Raw genomic sequence first — 23,328 nt, 5'->3', positions numbered from 1 at the left:
GTCGCGGACCATCGGCGCCAGTTCCCGGACACCAGGAAGGGAACGCTTGCACGGACCGGGCGACAATGAGTGGCTAGCAAGTAGCAACCACATAACCCCCGCCAGGAGAGGAAAGCGGCTAATACTCCCACGAGAGCAACGTGGGAGTGGGACCCGGAGTGCTTGTGACTAGCGTTCGCTGAGTAAAATTTCAGAGTCGTTGAGCACCGGTTAAATATATTCCGATTTCAATGAAACTTTGCACAGCACGTTTCTGGGTCAAAAGGAACAAGAATCCGGGTTTGGAGCATAGACATTATTCGTTTGAAATTTCACCCCCATACAGAGGGCCACCCTAGTATGGAGGAATAACACATGTTTGCTCCTAGGACGTATGTTTTGTATAATTCCTCTTACCACAACAGATATTCTTCCAAAACTACTATCGTGCTATTTTTCCGCTCCGGTTGCCTCCCCAGAGCCCGTCCTTGGTATCGCCTATAGCTTCCGTTCCCGCTACGTGAATGAAAGCCACGTGACTACTACAGGTTTGCGCTCAGTACTAACACACCTAGCCCGAGGGCCGGTCCGTAGCGGGGAGGGGTAGAACGCCAGAGCTCCAGCGCAGTGGAGGTGGTGGTGGCCCGTATCATAAAGAGGCAACCGTAAGCAGAACTACAATTGCCGCAGTATGAGATTATGATAAAGTTTTCTTTAGATGTATTGATTGACAAGAAATTGCAATGCTTATCCGATATAATAAAACGGTGTCCAAGGCCTTGGAAGAACTATAAAACATATTCAGCAACGTATAAATTTCTGATACAGGCCATGACCTTTCACCTTGCCTCTGGGGAGGACCGCTCAGGAAGCCACATACCGAACGAATCGAGGCCTCGCAGCGCGGCGGCAGAGGAGGTGGATAAACCATCGCCAGATCTTTCGGTTACTTATGTTTCCAGAAGAAGGAGGGGGGTGGGGGGGGGGGGTGGAGGGTGAGGGCTGTTTCAACCCACTCACCAATCCTTTCCTTATTAACTTATAGCTTACCGAAAAATGCAACACAATGGTGGCCGTCACGGGATGTAGCGAAGAGTGCCTCAGCCACACCGGTTTTGAGTAAACTTTAAGCATTGGAATTCAGGCCACTGATCCTGAAGCATTATTTTATTTTTGTCGTGCATAAGCTGGGATGACGTGGTTCAAGTTAATTGCGAAGAAACGGTTTAGTTTCAGAACATTTATGAGGCTAGTCGCGCCAAATAGTATACGTTTGTTGCAAAATGTCAAATAGAATGTTGACGTGCTATCCAGATGATGGAATTTATTTGACACAAGAAGTCAAAAAGTGGCATCGTTAGTCATCCTGCATACCTATAAATCGATTCGTCATCTTGGTTCGAGCTCAATAGTTCTTTTCGCGGATGATCGATTTCGTTTTCTTTCTTCTTTTTTTTTTTGGGGGGGGGGACAGATTATGAGCCAGTAACCACCCTCCCCAGTCCCCCAAACAACAATTGTTGACAAATACTGTGATGGCCTAAAAAATGCTCTCAAATGTGTTACGTAGGGGGGAATGAGGTAAGTTGAGCCGCTTTTTGTTTTTCGTAAGCTACAGGCTAACTTACTGATCATTTTTCTGCGTTTACGGGTTGGACGGACAGAGCGGTGATTTGCGCATGTAATGGTGGCCAGAAATGTTCATACCGCTTATTTTTGTACTGGAAAGGCTACGTCAAAAATCATCTTGCACGTTGCTCATCTTACCCCATGGGCGGGGTAAGCTGAGACACGTCGTGGGGAAAGTTGAGCATGGATAGAAAAAGCGAACCTTTTCTTTTCCCGGGCGCGGCGAAGAGTGGGCTCTTTTATGTACTCCATGGCATAGATACTTATGGCAAAGTTTTTTCCTCCATCAAAAAGTGACTGTTTTAAGCCTTCCAATAGCTCGTCAATTTTCTATCACGGAAGAAATCATTTTATCCTTCAGATAATCTGCAAATCACTTACAACTTGTGTAATCAACAAAGAAAAACAATTTGCTACCATTTTTATTCAGCAGAAACAAGCGCAGCTCAGTTTGGTTTTCGACAGCGGAGACAACAATGGCTTATCCGGCTCATCTTCCCCCAGGTGAAAATGGCTCATCTTGCCCCACCCGTGGCCATTTTCGATTAATGACACCCGCTAAGGAAAATAACCATGCACCGCAGATAACAACCATCTCATTTTAAAGGCAAAACATGTCTTAGTTATCAGGGGCGATACCACATGTTACCGGGTGCTGAGCGTGAGAACGTTGCCGTCTCACGTGAAAGACTGCAGCATCGTAAGCGAACGGCACATGGAAGCTCAAGTCAATTAGCGCCATAGGAGCTGAGAAACATGGGGTGGCTAAGTTTGCCCCTTGGCTCATCTTACCTTACTCTCCCCTATTTGGGGCTCTCAACTTTGATTTGTTAAAGTTGTTTGTCTGTTATTTATAAAAGCTGTCAAATTTACCGTATCATTAACTTTTATTGAGTTTGTATTTCACACTTATCTAAAATGAACAATTTTGTCACTGGCTTCTTTTATGAATGGAATTGGATGGTCGCATGAATGAACGAATGAATAGCTCCATTTGAGCATCAGCTGAAATCAATCCTAAAATTTAATCTACCAGTCTGCAACGAAAAAGTTTAAAAACCGGTGCAAGTTAGGTGCAGTTTCTAACCTATGCCGTTTTTATTAAGTGTCTCATAGCTCCTTAATCTTGAGCCGCTTCTCTTACGATTCATTTTATGTGGTGCTTACTTTGTTCAAGAAGTAGTATTCGAGCTCGTTGGTCTTAAAAAATTGCTATCGAAGTAAATTAAAGTGTTTCGGGCTTCGGCACTTAAAAACCAATCGATATTTAACCCTCACCCACTTAGGCATTTCTTTTCAGCGTCTTATATGTAGCGGAGGGGCGTAGAAACCTCAGCCATTCATGAATAGCCAATAAAAAAGAGCGAGCTACTCGTGGCGAGAGAAATCCGATGATTTGAGGGCCCTGGTCATCGCTGACGAGAGAAAGCCAATTATTTTTATGTCCTGGTCAATGCTGAGATCCTAGGTCACTGGTTGACCTCACAGATCAGGTTAATAACCCAAAAGCACGAAAAATTGGGTCCTGCTAGAATTTCTACAAGTGAAGTTTGCTGGGACTTGGCTTGCTTCTGACTCCGAATTTGCACTTGCTTTGATCAAAGATGATATATCAAAGCATTTGGGGTAGGACGGGTCACGCCAGATCACCCATTAGGCGTTCTGCCGGCTATCCATAGAATGTTAACCCTCGCCCTATAGGGGGGGGGGGGTCGAACGGACCCCCCGCCATGGTTTTTCGCGAATAACTCGCGTAAAAAGCGGCCGATCGCGACGAAACTTTCAGTACCCTCGCGTTCATCAATTTCACACCTACCCTGAAAATTTCATGACCCTGACCCAAATGACCTTTGACCTGTGACCTACTTTTCGAGACCATGTTTGGCTGGAATCGCGATTCGGCGTGTGTCGGCTCGCATTAGACGCGCGTTTGCAGTCTTTTCGTGGTTTCAAGCGTTCAAACATGTGATATGATGTTGCCCCCATGCATTAGGGTGGGTGTCAAGGTCACCTGAAGGTCAGGTCATTGACCTTTGATGACCTCGGTTCACTTTTTCGAGTTTTACATGTTTCTAGGCCAGTTTTTGGAGCTGAATTCGAATTTAGCAACCATATGAACATTTACGAAGCAGTTTTGGTGCCTTCGTAACATGTTACGAAGCTGTCAGAGGCGGTTGCCACCTACTACGAATACCCTTACTGGTTGACCTGACCTGACCTGACCCGACCTGGCCTAAATACATGAAGACATCATCTGTAATCAAAACTAACATGGTATTCGTGATCAGCATCCCGAAAACCCTCTTAGCAGCCACACTTTACGACGTTCTAACAGGTCCCGATTTTTCCGCCTTTGGGGTCATTGACCTGACCTGCAAGGTCAACCAATGACCTAGGACCGCGAAGCTCCGCGAAGCTCCGCGAAGCTCTAGCTCGATCAGGGGCGAAACGGCAAGGGAGGGGGGTCCAACGGACCCCCCCCCCCCTATACGTTCGCGGCTGGAAAAAAAAACACCAATACGGGCGAGGGTTAACCAGCACTTACAGCCTTGCAACATATTGCATAGGCACTATAACTGATACCTAAGTATGCCTAGTTTTCAAATGCTAAAATGAGTGCTAAATTTCAAACCAACACTTCCTAAAAACCACAGTAAAAAAGGTGTAAATTTAAGGAAGTTGACCGAGATCATTTCAAGTAAATGACCTTAACCTGAGTTTCACGTGACCTTGGCACCCACAACAATCAATGAGACAAACATTAGATAGCATATTTCACATGTTGTCACGTTGCTAATCACGAAACGACTATGGAAACACACAGATGTGCGCTGACTTTCAATTGCTATTCTGGCCTTACATGATCTTGAGAAAAATAATCACAGGTTAAAGGTTATTTGGTTCAGGGATTTAAAATTCTCAGACAAGATGCAAAAATTATCAGGGCTATTTAATTTTCCGGGAAGTTGTAAAATTGATTAACTCCAGGGCACCAAAGCATCGTCGCAATCCTTCGCTTTGCCGCGATTTATTGGTGAAAAACAGGGGGCGCGGTCTACTTACCTGTACTTATATGTGTGGTGAGGGCTAATATTCATTTTATCTGTGTTATTAATATGCAACAATTTCTACATGAACTGAGACCAGTCCATATGGGTATGTTTTTCTCACGGACAATGACAATATAAAAACAATGCGAATAAAACCAAACGTTTCGGACAACAACGTGCATTCGTCAGTGGAGAAAAATAAGTGTATAGGTTTAACATCGATGAGAACTATATGCGGCACCGTCTCGGTCTGGCCAGCCGGGTTGCCGATAAAATACACAAATGTTTATAAGCTTCCATGATGTGCTTAAAAAACTGCTGAAAATATATCTTAAAAAATAACTACTTCATCGATTTTATCGAAAGAAAACATGCATGCCTAATTACTTATTTCTTGCCACTGACGGAGGCACTTTTTGTGCGAAACGTCTGTTTTATTTGTATTGTTATTGTATTGTCATTCCCTGTGAGAAAAAAGGATAACTCTTCAGTTAGTAACCATAACAGCGAAACGGCTTAATGTAACATAATTCACTGTGTATACGAAACCTATAAGTCCCTAAAAATAATCCTATTTACAACTTTTAAAAAGATACAGCTTATACAGCTTAGGCATATAATTTTTTTTCTGCATTAAGATAATATTCATTTATCTCCACAGAATATGGTAAATTAGTGCTGCTGAAATTCGCTTTCGAAGCGTCTCCTCCAGGCATTCCACAGCTCTCGTGCCATTTTGGATCACGGAACATGGCTGGGCGCAGGACAGGCCGTCTGCGAGCTTGGACGGACCACGTGACCACCTCCCCTTCCCCTCACTCCCGTCCCCTTCCCCAGCAGAGCGTCCGATCTAACCGCGCCCCAGGCAGTCGGCTCGGTCCGACCCTCCCCTGGTCGAGCCACGGCCCGGTGCCGCCTGAGTTTGTGCCGGGTGCAAAACTGGAGCAGTAACTAGCGCCGGAACTAGTAGTCAGCACGACCATCGTCAGATGGCAGGAGTAAATGGAATAAGCGGTTCCAGGTTTCAGAAGGAATGGGACAGGAAAAAGCGCTGAAAACAATGTTTTGCTGATATAGCCATAAAAAGTTCACTGAATTAGGAGAGCAGCACATCAGTTTAAAGCCCTTCAGATGGTGGTTTTAATAAGCACACAATCATTTCCCAATTCGCCTCCAACGGTGTCACAGGCAAAGAATACGCTGAAATACTAGTGTGTACAGAAGCAACTGCGGGTCCCTGTACAGAAGACTGATGAGCAACAAACAAAAAAAAATGCAAGATCACGATTGCGACATATTGACTTGTGCCCGCTGCCCAGGACAGACCTGTCAGAGCGAATCCTTGGCCTTTAACCTGTTCGGCTTTAGTCGACCTTTCCCTTGAGCAGCATTCCCTTCCGTGTGAAATCCCTCGGCAGTCACGATCAATCGATAGCAATCCCTGTCTCCCGACCACTCCTACCCGAAGGCCAGTCGGTGACCCTCCCTGGGTGCGCCCCTGCGGGTAACTGGAGGCCGCCGTCAGCCCCCCTCCTGAGCATGCCCCTGTGGGTAAGTGTGGACCGTCGTCAGACGTCATCCCCTCCCTGAGCGCGCCCCTGTGACAAGTAGAGACCGTCGTTACCGGTACTGAGTGCGCCCCTGTGGTAAGTGGAGACCACCGTCAGCCCCTCTCCTGAGTGCGCCCCTGTGACAAGTAGAGACCGTCGTCAGCCCCCTCTACTGAGCGCCCCTGTAGTAAGTGGACACTGGAGACCACCGTCAGTCCCTCCCTGAGTGCGCCTCTGTGATAAGTAGAGACCGTCGTCAGCCCCTGTCCTGAGTGCGCCCTTGGGGTAAGTGGAGACCGTCGTCACCGGTACTGAGCAGTGAGCAGCGACTCCTCTGGGATATCGGACCGGATGTCGTCCAAGCTATAACGTCTCGGTCATAGGAGAGGCAGGCCGCCTCTCGGCTGATGTGAGTGCCGACCGAGCCGCGCTCCATATCGGTAGGTTTGACGGTATAGATAAGGTTTAGAGTGACAACAGTACTGCCAGGGCTGAGGGCGCACTGGTGCTTAGGCACGGGTAGATGTACCAACAGTCTACACATTCATCAAACTTGCCAACTCTAAAGAGGTTATTGCGATAAGATTATGATCCTCTATCAAAAGTTAATATTCCTGATAAGCTATCACCGATGACGTTTTCTGTTTTGTTTTGTTTTACAATCGTCGGACCCATAAAACCAAAGTTTTTTGTTCAAGTTTTCCCAGTCCACCCATGAGGGCACCCACCGCTAGTCTCTGCTCTCGGCTCTGTCTGAGTCAATACGGATGAGAGGCTGCCATTGACCGGTGACGGTCTGTCCAGGTCTGGAGCCAACCGGCGACCCCGTCCTCCCTCTCCAGCCACATGGTGACAACGTGACCGGCAGGGGTACCAAAGCTTGGGATTTGTCCCAAGATCTTGGGATATTGAACCCGACCTTGGGACCTTGGGATTCAACAGCAAACCTTGGGATTTGTCCCGAGCTTACGACTCCCGCTAATTTTAACACATTTTTTTTTTTAATCATTGGAAAAAGCAAAAGTATTAATAAAGACCAAACAATGGAATCAGGAACACATCTAACACAACTTAATTGTTTTTTTTTGTAAACCGTCCTTTTTGGACGAACACAACCGAGCGTTCTTTCGTTTGGTTTCACTGTACCTTACCAAGCAACCAACGAAGCACGAAAGAAGCGCTAGTTCCAAAAAGCGCTAGTTTAAAACTATTGTTATAATTCCTATCGTAAACCATCGGACGCTCAACGATGCATTGGCATTGGTCAACATTCATTCATTTTGATTCATCATTCTGTGATCATCTCGCGGCTCGGTTCGTTATTATACCTTGTGTTGTACCTATTGTTGATATTTTTGTGAGCTGTCCCAATATTTGTTCGGGTTATCGATGCTAGTCAAGAGCGTACATTTTGGATGGTTTTGCCGCCAGACTGAAACCGCGTGAAACGGGAAATAAACGTAAAACCCAGACACGTAACTTGCTGTGTCTCAGTACCTATGCCTGCGTGTGTAACTGTGCCGAATGCAAGTTATGTTAACGATATTGATTTATTTAGTCAACCAAAGATTTGAAAATACGTCAAATACACTTTATTTGTTCTATATTTGGTTTCTATAGACCTTGGGATGCACATTGGGCTTTGATCCTGTCGACCTTGGGATATGGAGCTCGATTTTGGGAAATTCGCTCGGCGATCTTGGGATTTAGAAAAATTCTTGTTGGTAACCCTGGTGACCGGTCGCGCCGGCGGCCTATTAAACCGGCGCTGATAGGGCGTCAGCGGGGGGTCAGCGCCGCTGTCCGCCCCAGCTCTGCAGGCGCGCACCGTCCCAGATCGATCGGGGCTGCACCGTGAGCAGCAGCAACGGTCTGTCTGAGAAACCGCAGCGGTAGTTCTGACAGAGCGCAGTCTCAGCCCCTGACGGACCAGCCGCAGGTCCTGACAGACCGCAGCGGCCCTCGTGTCAGACACCACGGACGGCCGCCGCACCTGTCGGCAGAGGCCGCCCCTCAGGACAGCTAAAACGCTGGGACAGGACAGCTATGGCGATATGGAGCGCGCGCGAACCTGATTGTGGTCGCCTGGACTGCATCGCATGGTCTGTCTCCCTATACACCTGTCGTAAGAGACCGTCCCTATAGCCGACACCATATTGCCGACGACAGCCACCCTGACATATTTGACTTCGAATTTCGATAGACCCGATTGAGAACATCAAAGTCAGAGCTTGTCCCTTCAGCTGCCAGCAGTCATCCTCTCTTGACAGCCCGACAGCAGGCGTCCCCTGGAAGATCGTACTCGACAGCATGAGACTTCGGCAGCCTCTACAAATCACCGCTCTAAGCCAACGGCCAAAGCCGTCTATAAAAGACCGAGGAACTCGATGCTCACTGTCATTTGTTGTTGATCCAATACCAGGCAGCAAATATGACCACGACGCAGTGGTTTCAAGTTCAGCGTAATAAAATGGTGACGATTACTTATCGCTGGGGCAACAAACGTTAAGAAGGCGGGCGAAACAGAATTGACGAAAACTTTACTCATTCCCTCTTTTTCATTTGACATTCAAATTGACAGGACATCGTGATTCGGCCTTTTGACTCTAGATCTTATCTCTCGCGACCCTGGCTCGATATTCCCCCTCGAGGCCCTCTTCAAGCTTTGTGTGTGGCTAGATTGGAAAAGTTTCTATTAGCTCGGCCAATATCAGACTGGCGAGTCAATAGACGGTCGGTTTCCGCTCACTGACGATGCGATGCGAAGGCGGGGTGTGCCAGCCCGACAGAGCAGTGGCACGGTTACGGTAGGTCAGCTGTCGCAACAGTTGACCTTCAGTGCTAGTGGGACATCAAAGTGACTGACCTAAGCAGGTCAGATATCAATTCATTAACCCTGATTGAACGGTATACCTATATATCAAGGTGACTGCTCTTCAATCAGGTTATAGTGGAATGCAAACACATACAAGCTTTTCAGACTATATGCTTGCAGGGACACGGTCCGTCCCACCCACTACTGACTTCAACAAGCTGTGGCTGCTCATACCAACCGCGCACTATCCCCGTAAAGGTGCCTCATAACAATTACAAGCCCCGGGACGGACATTCGCCGATCATTTGACTTCTTAAAATAGTATCACTCGTGGATTTAGCACAGCCTTATCTGGAGTTTAAACCACCAACATAGAGGTGTTAATTAACCCGCGCACCGACGGGGGTCTGCGCCAACTTCGCACCGACAGGGGGGGCGGATGACCGCCCCCCCCCTGAGATCTCGAGAACGAAGCAAGATAGCGACAAGCGGTAAACGGCATCGAATACGCACGGTCAAGATCTACAATTTTTACGAAGGTCATTTTCAGGTCAGGTCAAAGATGACGTCACAGGGGTCGAAAAAGTCAAAATGGCGGCGCTAGATATGGAGAGTTTTTCTCGAATAACTTTCGAATTAGTCAAGATAGGAACAAACTAAGGGCATCATCGTGATCCTCTCGTCAATCCGCATCGAATGATATATATGTTGACCTCGAAAGGTCAAGGTCAAAGGTTGACCTCAGGTCACGTGACCTCGATGTCATCATGTATATCATTCGATGCGTCTTGACGAGCTGAACACAATGAGACCATCCACGCGTCTGTATCTTGTTCCTGTACGGAGTTATTGGCCAAAAACCTTTGGTGACCTTTGATGACGTCACATGACCTCACAGCTGCCCAACAGCAAAACAGACCTCAAGGTAGTGAAGGTTGATCGTATATGAAGTCATGTATGGTATATGGGGCAATTCCGACCCGTTTTAGTGGTAAAAACAGGGAGTTGATTTTTCCCCCATTGACTTATAATGGGGAGGTCGCGAAATTGACCTGACCTTAGGTCACCGATATCAAAATTCCGAGATAAACAAATTGTAGCTACTAATGACCATATAACATCCTGCGACTTTCAAAGGCCTCCAACATCTACTGTAGCTCTGGCACGGTGACAAAGTTGCAAAAAAGTGACTTGAGGTTGGGTCATTCAAAGTCACCTGGTGACCTGAGGAGGTTCAAACTTGCACACCATGTGTAAAATTGATGAGGGAATAGTCGTACCAAATTTCGCGGCGCTATGCGCCGCGGTTTTCCCGCTATTCGCGAAAAACCTCAGGGGGGGCGGATATCCGCCCCCCCGTCGTGCGCGGGTTAACCCGCGCCCTGCTGGGGGGGGGGGTGTTTGAACACCCCCCCTTGTGGTTTTTCGCGAATATCTCAAAAACGGCGGCGCGGAGCGCCGCCGTTTTTGGTACACCTTATCATACATCAATTCTACACATGTTGTGAAAATTTAAGACCAAGGTCATTCAAGGTCAGGTCACCAGGTCACTTGAAGTGACCTCACCTCATAAAAAGTTTCAATGTCTGTCATAGCTACACCGAGTGACCGATCGCTTTGAAACTTTCAGCGATTGCTAAAAGCAATAGCATGTACAAAATGTATATCTCAGAATTTTGATATCGATGACCTAAGGTCAGGTCAATTTTGCGACCTCCCCATTATAAGTCAATGGGAGAAAATTGAAATGCGCCTCTTTTGGACGAAAGACATTATAAACACTCCCAAACACCGAAGTACAAGTTGTTTAGACACACTGAACATGAAAATGGTGTCCGTGACCCTTGTTTATGCCCTGAGGTCATCTTAGGTCACGAATGGTATCTAACACTTTTTCGCAGATAACTTTCGATAGAGGCATGCTAGAGCGATGAAAACGCCTTATATGTGTTCAGCTCGACGATACGGATCGACTGATATGCAACATGACCCTTTCCGGTCAGGCCATGACCTTGACCTGAGGTCAAATTTTCAAGTTGACCTTTCAAGGTCAAGTTATAGTTCATTCGATGCGTCTTGACGAGAGGAATACGATGCCGGTGAAAGTAAGCTTGCACGAGGCTTGGGTCAAAAGTTATTGCAGAAAAACTGTTTCCGAAAAAATCGGCTATGTTTGCAGTTTTTGCCCCCTGCAGGCAAAACCGTTGACGTTAGGTCAAATCTGAGAGAATTATTCAGAAAGGCTGTTAATAGGGCTATCGAATGCGCTTTTCTGCGGCGCTGTAGCTCTATTGGTTCCCGAGTTATGCGTTGGCTTCTTGGAAATTTTCGACATTCGACCTGGAAATCGGCGAAATTTTGCCTTCAATGACCTCTGGTGACCTGACCTTTGACCTGACCAAAAAATTGACCGAAGTGATTTCGTCATTATTTTTTACGCTCTTTCGAACGCCGCCTTCCGCGTATCGCTACATGGCCCAGGTGCCGAGTTACAAGGGGGGGTGTTCAAACACCCCCCCCCCCCCAGCAGGGCGTGGAAATCCAGGACCCCCAGCCGGGCGCGGGTTAATGAAGCTGAATATCTACCGCGTGCCGTTTGTTTCTCTTTACGCAAAATGACACCATAATCTTCGCGATTCATTCACTCAGACTCACCCAAGTCAGAAGCCTAACACATTTGATGAACTACACGAAAACGCTCCCAAATTCACGTAGCTACGTCGTATATCACCTGATTTATTTCAACTCTGGCGTAAACAATCTCGCAATTTCTCGCGAGCCGCAGACATTCACGTCGGCGGAGGAAATAGAACGTCCGCTGAAGAGGGTCTCCGCCGAGTGCAATATGGCTCGGAACGACCGCGGTCGGCGCGGAAGCGACAGTCTGCGGCCGGCTCACGGCTGGCATGGACCTCGACGGTACCGTCACCTGAGCGGGGCGGGAGTCACTACTGGCTATAAAGAACAAGGCTGATGGCCTCAGGTGCCTGTTACCGGCTGTTTTAGCGAACGATATCGAGCGCTTTCCTTGCGGTTATTCTTTTCTTCCTTCTTACTAAATGGTCAAGTTTTTAATAATGAAAATATAATAAATTGTACATAGAATGGGCCACAAGTCACAGCCACGGTAACTCTGTAGCTAAGCAATGTGATGCGGGCCGGTTTCCCATGTTTGATAAATAATTGATAGCGTATCGCCCTTTGATATTGGCATCAGGCATGGGGTTGCCAAGCGAGCCAGGAACCCTTTCACGAAGCATCCGATCAAAGCAGTCATTATGGCAACAAACAAATCGTTTTCCGTATGGCCTCACCATGTAACGAGCCTGCTACTCAATACCACTGGGCTGAAGGCCGGGTCGATGGCCATTGTTTCCAGCGTGGAGCCATGTATCTACCTGTGGCATGTCCAACTTTCTGAACAAATGCGTCACCGAATAGCTGGACGGCGAGGCGGCGAGCGCAGGCGGAGGCGGAAGGGCGCTGAGTCCGCTGCGGAATGGCGAAACAAAGGCTGTGCCGCCCCCGGCGTGCATTAGCCGATCTCGCCCACCTGGTGACAGGGCGGAACGACCCCCCCCCCCCAACTAGGCTGCTTAGTGGTTACCTGCTTACCGACCGGATCGACTGACCCAACTCGGCTGGTTACCTGCTTTCAGGTCAAGGCGGCCTCTCGTGCAGTTGATTTGGCCGGTGAGCACCACTCACCTGACGGTTTGGTCGAATATACCTGGCGTTGGAAATGCCTGTTATGGAAACTTCTCAGCTCAATAGCCCACATCGTTTATTTTATGTGTAGGTATGCATGCTGCATATTGCATTAACCAAGTTAATAGCTACCCTCAGGTCGTGCGCAACATTGGTTTATATTTATATATTATCATAACCATTAGAGAACCGCCACGGAACTTGAGCTGAACTGCCAACTTCTTACAGGAGATGACGATGTTCTGGTCAAATAATACGAGGTGTAAATAGCTGCTGGCCGACAGCTCTCAAAACCATATACCTAAAGCCACCTATTTAATATTTATGTTTAACGTGTGTTTAAATTGTCCTATTATTTATTCAATTATTTCAATGAGCTTCCTATACATGTTCCCAATCCAGTCTACTACATTGCTCAAGTTAAACTCAGCTCTTATTGAGGACGCGCAGAGACGTCTGATATCTTAGCTCGTTTGCGGTGTGCTATTCTGAGACACCCAGGGGCCGGTGCTGTTGTGAGCCGTTTCTGGCGGTGGGGGCTGCCACTGTTGTTCGCTGCGGGATGCAGCAGGGCACAGCGGGTCTGATGGGCTCGGGGGCAGGGTCGTGACATGGTCCAGTGGATACCGGAGCCACCCCTCGCGGGCTGCCTTCCGCCGCGGGAGGTGCAGCTATCCTCCCCATTGGAGGCAGACGTGGGGAGGCACACCAATGCTGGCGCAGTGGTGCTATAGAGACGCTCTGAGTGTTTGACGACCGTCTAAGAGTCATCAACTTCTCGGGATGGTTAAGTGCTCTCCCAGTGAATTGCTGAATGCTATATAATATACCTAAGTGACGCTCGAATTGAATTAATTTCACTGAGTTGCACACAATTCATTGAGCTCACACTCCACAGACAAATGCACAAACACCGACAAAACACGACATAAATGCAAACACATGCACACAGGTATAAAACATATACCTGGCGTGCATTCGGGATCCGGATAATCAGGGATAATTTTCCGGGATCACCGGAATCATCGGTGTTTTAGGCTGACACCGCGCACAATGGACTTCCTACAACCAGTACAAAAGCCATTAGTGAAGCAAAAGCCATGTAAAAATGTGACTCATCGCATCAATGGTCCCTGCAATACCAAGTAATTACCGGTGATCCCGGATAATTATCCCTCATTTTCCGGATGCCGAACGCAAGGTTAATCTACCCGCTACCCATCCCAGCACCATGTCGTGACACATCCCCTCACACGGGCGCCAAGATAACGTTTGTGATAAAGGGACCACGGTGAAACGGCTGCCGAATGAGCTTTCCGCCGGTGGCAGCTGATCACTGCCCTCACGACCTGGCAGTAGCTCGCTGTTTATGACCCAGACCTTCCAGTTTATTGGCGCTGCTTACCGACCAGACCAGCCAGTTTTCCGGCCCGGACAGACACTTGCGGCAGCCGTACAGCCAGCGTCCGAGATTGGGGAGACTATCTGACGACCCGTGCCGTTCCAGACGGGAGAGTGTCGACTCGGATCATCGAGACGGCACTAAGGGGCGGCGGAGTGTCCATTCGGGGCAACAGATCGGCCGTAAACGGGGACAGCCACCGCGGCGAGTGGCCGGCCAGGAGAGGGAGGGTTGTCTGCCCGGAGAAAATGATGGAAGAATGAAGATACTCTCAGGGCGATAAAGTGAAGTTGGAACATCAGCCAAGTGGACTGTTGTGTTCATAATTTCGGTGGTATCGTAATGTAAATTGTCTTGCTCATGCTTAGTTGACAGAAGAACAATAACGACTAAAACTTCTTACCTACATATCGGTTTTTACCGTCTCATCCGTCATCAGTGAGCCAATTAGAGATGCGAGAGTCAGCACATGTTGATGTTACACTTACACCGTATCTCCTTTGTGATAAAGTCGCCCATCACATGTCAGAAGGTCAGCACGTCTTTAGAAGCGGTGCCGATGCATGGATGCGCATTTGTATTCCGATCGAGGCTTTTCCGCTGGGGTTTTCCCAGAACCCGTGAAAGGCTGTCTGAAGTGATCTTGAACTACAGTAGAGCCTAAGTGGCCGTACACACTCAACTGTAAGGGCCGGCGTTCCAGTTACTCTCGGTGCCAACCCGTTGCCACTGCAACTGACAGTGCGGTGATGATGCCGTTGACAGCTTCGTGACAGCTCCGGTGACAGTGGCAATTAGCAGTTATGGTGGCAGTGACAGCTCGGGAACAATGGCAGTGATAGCTCGGTGATAAATGCAGTCATTACTCGATAACGCGCAGAAGCAAGACGCTGGCTGGCGAGCTCCGTACCGATTACCGAGTCACTGTTGGTAAGTGCACTCAGTGTCAGGTAGGTATACCTACTCTTACTAAGCCAGTGCTGCGGCGGTACCGCTCGACCCTCTCCCCAGCCGACGCTCAAAGCCCAAAGGGCCGTCAAATGTCAGCGGCCGGCTGATAGACAGGCAGTCTGCGGCGGTGCGTCATTTCGGCGCACCGATGCGCCACTCAACGGCCACCTGTCGCTGGCGACGGGGCAGATAAAAGGCAGCGCCGCCGCCGACGGCAGGTCGGCGACCGCCCCCTGAGGGTCATTGCACTGGGGACGCATCGCCCCTGTGTTATCAGTGCTGGAAAAGGGATGGACAGATGGTATACTGAGGGTGCCGTCCTCCCTCCCTGAAGGCATGTGAACTGTGAGACCCCGATATGCAAGAACTTACGCGTCTCGATCGTCCATGCGTCACCCACAGATACCCATCTTTAAAATAAAATAAAAATGAAAGGGGACACGTTTCCTCCTTCCAGCAACCGGACCATGCAACAAAACGAGCGATAGTAGAGGCATGAAAGGAAATCAATGCACCTCAAATAAACGCATCTCCGCCCATTTCCCTTTGATGATCTGAAAACATGTTTCACCAGTTGCCAGTGAGGTTCGACCATTTGTGGCAACTGGCACGGCTGCCAGGGAGCTACAGCCTCAAGCTGTTCTAGGCAGTAGGTACGCCGGACTCTCAGTCGGTGACTCGGCCGTCGTCATGGCAACGGGCTCACCTCGGCCGTCCAGCGTCTGACCTGTGACCGAGCCGTACGCAGCAGCTTGATAAAGATCCCAAAAGGAGATGTCGTCCGTGAAAATCCGTAAGGAGATGCCTATCCACGCGCTATTTATGGAGCGGGAGCCTCAAGACATCTTGCAATGTTCTTAAAGGGGCGGGACGCATTATGTGGCTTTGGCATGTGACATTGAGCAGAAAACTCCCTGCAAATGCGTGACGTTTTGAAAGCGAATTCGTAAGCTGTAGGGTAAGGTGCCTAATTAGCGACCCTTTCCGATTTGCGACCTACCTCCCTACAGAGAAACTGGCGGGAGAAAACAGGGTAAAAACATCGTCAAAAGGTCAGCTATACTTTGGTTATCAAATTAAATTATTTTACGGTTGTCGATGTTTCTGGTGGGACGTTTCAGGTGAGTTTAAATGAAAGTGACGAGTTTCTTATCCAAAACGTGTGTGTTTGGGCCCTCTCTGATGAAAAGCGATGCACATTAGGATGATGCACCTTTTTTATTCTGAATCGACATTCCTTTTTCAATTGATTGCCGTTTTCCCATAGTGAATCGCTTAACCGTGCACAGCATGGCTGATGGCGGTTAAAAATGTGTCGCAACTCATATTTCCTATTTGCGCCTGACATGGTCGCAAATAGCTCAAGAAGGGAAAGAAAGGGGAAAGGAGAGAAATGAAAATGAGGTGTTGCTGAAGCTTGCAATGTGTGGCAGGGGATGTCAAATGTCGTCACCGACTGCAGGGGTGCCGAATTCAGCGCGGACCTCGAATATCATACGAGACAGCCCGCAAAATTTGGGTTTCCGCCTTCTTTTCGCCTTCGGTGCATCACGTGATCAGTTTTTACTTACATAAATGTGTTGGATAAACGTTCCTGTTCGAGTGATTGAGTGAGCTTTGCGTATAGGTTACCTTTTGAGATAATATTACATCTTTTCAGGCGTCGCATTTTTTGCCATTTTTAACCCGCGCCCAGATGGGGTCTGCCGAGCAACGCGGTCTGATGGGGGGGGGGGCCATTTTGCCCCCCCCCCCCTCAGATCTCGAGAACCACGCAACATAGCGACAAGCGGTAAACGGTGTTGGATAGCCCCAACGGGGAACTACCTTGTGGCCCAATTTCATTGACCTCGGTCAAACCGATGACGTCACAGGTCAGGTCAAAGGTCGAATTTTCACCGTTTACAGGCATTTCAAGAAATGCGTTGTAAAATCGTGTAAAATGCATTTCATTGAAAATCATCGATGGGGAAATGTTCTTCAAACACATATTTTGCTATTTGAGGTCACTGACACCAGGTCAGGTCACAGAGGTCAGGTCACTGGGGGGTCACAATATGAAAGTGTTGTGTGATACATGTTTTATGGTCAATTTTACATGACAAATGCGATTATGTGGGTTAGACAGACTTTAGGGCCAGCTTAGGTCACGTTTTGGTCAAGGTCAGGTCAAGGTCAGGTCAAGGTCAGGTCAAATTAGGTCAAATTTCAAAGTCGATATTTTGCATAAAATGGGTATCGATTCGATGCAGCTCGTCACGGGGAGTTCAATGGTGGTCTCCGTTTTGCGTTACGAGGTCTAGAATTGCTAAAAATTGAGTTTAAAAATTTGACGTCATCAATTTTTAACAGTTTTTTCGCTATAACTTGGCCAAAAAAAGAGGTATCGATCTAAAATTTGGTATGTATATCGAAGAGCGCAGGGACTATCACATATATTCCGGTTTTTTTCGAAATTCGAAAATTTTTTGGAAATTTTTTGAGTTTTTCTAAAAAAAATCATTTTTTTGATTTTTGGGGGTCAAAATCCCAAAATTTCGAAAATCCGAGATAGCAGTTTTGTAGCGCCGTCTTTTGTCTACACAACCACATAAAGAACTTTAAAATTGCTTGTTAACTGTAGAATTGGTGAGCGTTTCAAGATGTCATGTTTTTTGCTCATTTTTACTCGAACATGACCTCAGTTTGACCTCAATAACTCCTGACCTGAGGTGACCTGTGACTTGAAATTTTGTGTGAAGGTGTCAAATTGATGTCCGGTAAGGTACCCAAAATTTGGCGGCGCGCAGCGCCGCCGTTTTCTCGCTATTTAAGAAAAACCACAGGGGGGGGCCAAAATGCCCCCCCATCAGGGCGCGGGTTAATATGGGGAAACCCATAGACTTATTAGCGACCCTCCCTGGTCGCTAATCGGGAAGAGTTCCCTATTAGCGTTTTTTGCAATGGTTTGCTAAAATGCTCACTACAAACAATTTAGTGAATATTGGGGCAGAAAATGACTATATTTTAATCGAAAAATGAACGACCTCTCCGAAAATCAAGCCAGTAATACAGTGGCACCCACAGATCGTGAGCAATGACGGTTCAAATTAAGGGGGTCGCTAATTAGGCACCTTACCCTAGTCAGATAGCCATTATGCTCCATTAGATGAACTAGCTTATCAGTAGGTACAGGCTCGAAGTGCAATTACGCAAAAAGATGAAAACGGTTCGACTCTTTGAAGTAAGAGCATTTGTTGTTTGAAACATTTTAGCATTGGTCACGTCAGTGGTCAGTAAGATGCGAATCAGGAAGAGATGACACCATGTCAAATGTGATGTGCTGATGCCGAATGCCGATAGTCAACGCACCTGCCTCCTCCCCTCCCCCTCCCCCGCAATAATACGTCGGACTTTACGACAGTGCACACTGCCGGTATGATTCAAGTTAAACACGGATGAGGCTGGATCCGGCTCCAATTTGACGCTCCGCACTGGATATTGATCAGCACTGGTCTGCACTGTCCGGCTCTGCCCTTCGACTCTCCTTCCACTCATCTCTGGACGACGCTGGACGGCGCGGCTTCAGGAAGTATCTACAGGCTTCAGTCAAACACTGACGTGGCTTTGCATGCAGCTCGGAAGGATACGGTTTCAGGTGGCTCCATGAAGCACAGAGACGACACGACTCCACACGGCTCCAAGGACATGGAACGACATCACACAATTGGACGACACGGGATGGCTCCACAGTCAACACAAACACGGCACGGCTCTACTACACACAATAGGTTTAGTCATAATAGGTTTAGCACAGACACACACGGTCATAATACAGCAAACAACACACACGGATCCACACGGCCACACAAACACACGCGGTCACAGCACGGCTCCAGACGGCTACACGCAGAAACGACACGGCTCCTCAGTCCTCACGACATCGGCGCAGCACAGCCACGGCACTGCACGGCTCCCACAGCTCGCCTCGACGGCTCCCACAGCTCGCGGCTTACACGGCTCCTCCGCAGACGCGGCACGTCCGTATACGTGCACCGTCGGGCGCCGTTCCTCCGACCGTTCCGTTCAATGGCACCGTCCGGCTGGCGGGAACGACCGACACGGTCCGGTATGGCTTCCCGGCATTGCCGGTCGGGTCAGCTCCGGTTAACACGACTGCCCGCTCGCAGCCGGGCGGCCAGAGACGAGTGCCAATTAAACCGACTGACAGTGGCGGCGGAAGGTAATTTTGGATGGGGGTGCAAAGTTTTCTCAAGGGGCCCCTCTGGAAGTTTTGGGCCCCCTTCAGTTTTTTTTTTAGTGATTCTTATTGACTATTTATGAAAAACGAAGAGTTTGGAAAACTCTCCCCATACACACAAGTTCTGTAAAAGGTTTGAAATTGCAGTGTACCTACCTACCTGTCTCAAATAATGAAAGCAAAAAGAAGCAAATGCAGCTAGTTTTTATCGGCTAATCTTTTAGTCTAGCCACCACCCACAGCGTCTCAAACCACTTTTTCTGGATCCGCAGTGGACCATTGAGGGCCCTACGAGACCGTTCCAAGAAGACCGTGTTTAGAAGCCCCTTGGAAACCGACCACATAGAGACTCCTCCAGAAAACTGCATGACTCCCCAGACTGAATGAGCCCTCCGATCAGGGTCAGTCCCTTGAAAGTTGCTGAAAGGTTTCAGAAGGCAGTATAGGCTCGAAAGTCTTTTGAGGGCTCTCAGAAACCGGCATCGGACCCCAAAAAAGCCTGTATATGGAGGCCCTCCAAAGCCGGGATGGAGGCCACAGGAGCCGATGTTTAGCCTAAAGAGCTGGTATGGAGGACTGAATAGAGGAAAGGGGTCTCAGTGGGGCCCCAGGAGCTCGCGTGTGAGCCCTAACCTAATATTCGGCTGGCAGCTACTAGAACCAGCATGGGGATTCTTAGAAGCCGCTTAGACCCACATTTCATGGCTCATGAGTCCCAAGAGTCGATGCAGGGGCCATAAAAGCCGGTGTAGGGCCCATGGCCCCATAAGTTCTGACATTGAGACTCTCAGAGGTCGGCGACGGGGCACCAAGAGCAGATAAAGTGCCTCAACAAGCCGACATGGGGCCTGAGAATCAGTGTGGAATTCCAGGAGCCTGCGTGAGCTCTCGGAGGCCTTCGTATTTCGTAAGGTCCACAAAGGTCGATGGATCATCTGAATCTGAACTCTGCGGGGCCCTCAGAAGCCAGCATGTCTCCTGGCACCTGCCTGCGTTGAGTTGAGACCCTCGGAGGCCGTCGTAGGGTTCTTCAGAGGCCAGCGTTTGCCCTTGAAACCTTCGTTAGGCCCTAGAAGCCGTCAAGAGGGCCCTCAGAGGTCAGCATGGCCCCTGGAGCCTGCCTCCGTCGAGGCCCTCAGAGGCCGTCGTGGGGCCCTCAGACGCCAGGCAGTGTGGGCCTTTGGAGCTTGCGCTGGGTCTTAGAGACCATCGTGAGGGCCCAGAGAGGTCGTCGTCAGAGCCCTCAGCCCCTCAGGGACCGTCCTGGGGTTCTCAGAAGTTGTTGTGAGGGCCTTTAGATGCCTTTGAGAGGATCACCAGAGGTCGTCATGAGGGTCCTTGGCCATATTGAGGGTCTTAATGGGTCGTCTGAAGCCAAATGGGCCGTCAGACTTGATTTGGGTCTAGGGCCGTCACAAGGGCCCTCAGAGACCGTCGTAGAGGCCCTCAGAGGCCAGTGGGGCCCCTGGAGTCCTGTAGGACCCTCAGCGGTCGTCCTGAGGGCCCTTAGTGGTCGTTATAGGGCCCCAGGGGACAGAGTTCGTCGTGAGAGCCCTCAGAGATCATCGTAAGGGCCCTCAGAGGCCGTCATAGGGGCCCTCAGAGGCCAGCGTGGCCGCTGGAGTCTCCTTGGGGCCCTGGAGTCTCTGTGGGACCCTCAGCGGTCGTCATGAGGGCCTTTAGTGACCGTTATAGGGCCCCAGGGGACAAAGCCCTCAAGTGGGAGCCCTCAGAGATCGTCATAAAAGGGCCCTCTGAGGCCATCGTGGGGCCCTCAGATACCGCGTGGAGCACCAAACGCGGCTCGGGACACTTCTAGCCGGTGTGGGGGCCCCAAAGACTAGCATGGGGCGTTCCTGACCATAATTGGACATCCCGGATGATTCCACATCAGTGTTCGTTTCCCGATCACTGGTTTTCAGGAGAAATGTATTGGATGGTGCGACGGGCCCCTTGAACGGATTTTGGGGGTGCAAAAAGATATTTTTGCACCTCCATGTTTTTCGATGGGGGTGCAGCTGCACCCCCTGCACCCCCTATTCCGCCGCCACTGCCGACTGAGGCGGACGCTCCGCTGCGCTTCAGTTCGCACCCTCACAACGCCGACTCTGACCGTGCGAGATAATTGATAAATTGAGCCAGGCGAGGCTTGAAATATTGGTGTAATTAGCACTGCTTTCAGTGAATGCCAGACGAGATTGGAGGACGTTAAATAAAATATGCATGCAACTGCGTCTCTGCTTGCTGGTCTGAAACCTCAACGCTGCTAGAAGGAAAGGTCGTGTCTCATGACAACCACCCGATTTCGGTTTGGATGAATATCTAGTGTTTCCGGCATTTTGCCATCGTGAGCAATATCCCATTTCATATGCTAAGTGCACAACATTTAATGGCGCTGCATACTTCACGACAGCTAAGCGCCACTTATGTAAGTACCGAGCTCGAGTTACGCCGCTAAGCCCGCCAGTAATCTCGGCACATTGAACACTAAGCCCACGCTAATCCGGTACATTGGCGGCTAAGCCTACATTGTCGGCCGGCTCTTACAGTCCGCAAGCCACAGGTGCTATACGACCAATAGACACCAGTTGCGCCGGCCATAGCTCAGGGACGAGACGGCTACCGTTCGGATCCTCCCGACCCGCCGGCCGACTGGATCTAATTCAGTTGACTAGCTCCTACAGGTGTGCGATCGCTGGACATGGTACACAGCGGTTCAGCCAGTAACACCTATGGCTCCCACAGCACCCCTTTCAGAGGGTTTCAGCTCACCTGGTCAGCGTCTCCAGCAGTTGGCATCGACCGCTCGGCACGCCGCTCGGAGCACGGGACGACGCACCGCGACTGGAGCGACGCGACGGACCGGCAACGGCACCGACGAGCGCGGCGCCATCTCGGGACGGCGACGCGCAGCCGCCGCCCGCTCCGGCGACCGGTGTACCGGTGACAACACCGGTGCCGGCTACCTTCCTGAAGGGGGTCGGGCGAGGACTTTGGACCGGGAAGACTCACAGGGAGGGTGTTCGGTGGACCGAATGGGATGGAGCAGCGTAAGGCGTCGGAACGGGAAACTTTGTTTTATTACAGCGACGTCAGGACAAACACTCGACAAGTTGGTGAGCTGAGATGTAGGGGAAAGTGGGTGTATTGCGCCCTCCTAACCAATTGCGCCCACCCACATTCCCACGAATTCAATGGCATGTTCAGCATAATGTTTTCGAAAACATTATTTTCGCCACTGGATAGTTCCTTTTATGGCCCAAGCTCTCCGATGAAGCCAACCAGCAAGGCTCATTACGCCATCGAAGATATTACGGCGTTTTCTTAACTTTTTTGCAGCATTTTGAACCGTTGGCTATAAAAATAGGCGATACATGTGTCATTTTGAGAGTGATATTTGGAAAGAAAAATCCTTTTTTCATTATATTTCACTGAAACAGTAAACATCCTTCAGCATCTTTATGGTAACTTCTACGCTTTTATTAAAAAGTACCTCAATTTTAATTGCGCCCATGGCAAATGCGCCAGGGGGGCGCAAATAGAATAATGGTGTAGCTATTGTATCACGACAGTATGAATGCATCATTAACTGATTGCAATAAAGAAGGAGTTTTATGTCACGCAGGGGAGCAACCCGCCATCGTCAGTCCAAAAATTATTTCTCTCATCGAACTTATAATGTAGCTGCCATTTGGGCTATGAGCCTGCCCGGTGTAATTGACAAAATACGGCATTTTTAACATGGACACAGGCGTGAGAGGTGACAGCCATGATACAAAGTAAAAACTGATGTCAAAAAAGTTGTAGAAGCAATAAAAAATATTAATTTTGAGAGAAACGACTGAAAATATAACCGTCTAGGCGCATACGTTCATATATATCTAGTCGGTTACATCAAACGTTTTCGTTCCACTTCACAAGCATACTGGACACAAGTAAAGTTATTTACCTGCGCAAAAAACATCGCAATTTATATCTACATTTATTATGTATCGAGCTTGATT

General features: G+C 49.0%; 1 protein-coding gene across 1 annotated transcript in view; it reads right to left on the bottom strand.

Annotated features, from left to right (window-relative positions):
* Positions 1-22,269, bottom strand: part of LOC122365639 (potassium voltage-gated channel subfamily KQT member 1-like) — a 110,490-nt gene extending 88,221 nt beyond the window's left edge. The window contains exon 1 of the mRNA XM_043337032.1: positions 22,097-22,269. The gene's annotated coding sequence lies outside the window, so the exon portion shown is untranslated. The remainder of the gene's footprint in view (positions 1-22,096) is intronic.
* Positions 22,270-23,328: the final 1,059 nt, after the last annotated feature.

This window comes from Amphibalanus amphitrite, unplaced genomic scaffold, assembly GCF_019059575.1.
Source record: "Amphibalanus amphitrite isolate SeventyFive unplaced genomic scaffold, NRLGWU_Aamphi_draft 000753F_arrow, whole genome shotgun sequence".
In the NCBI taxonomy this organism is placed as follows: Eukaryota; Metazoa; Arthropoda; class Thecostraca; order Balanomorpha; family Balanidae; genus Amphibalanus; species Amphibalanus amphitrite.
The sequence above is the reverse complement of the archived record's forward strand: the minus strand, read 5'-3'. Positions and strand labels throughout refer to the sequence as shown.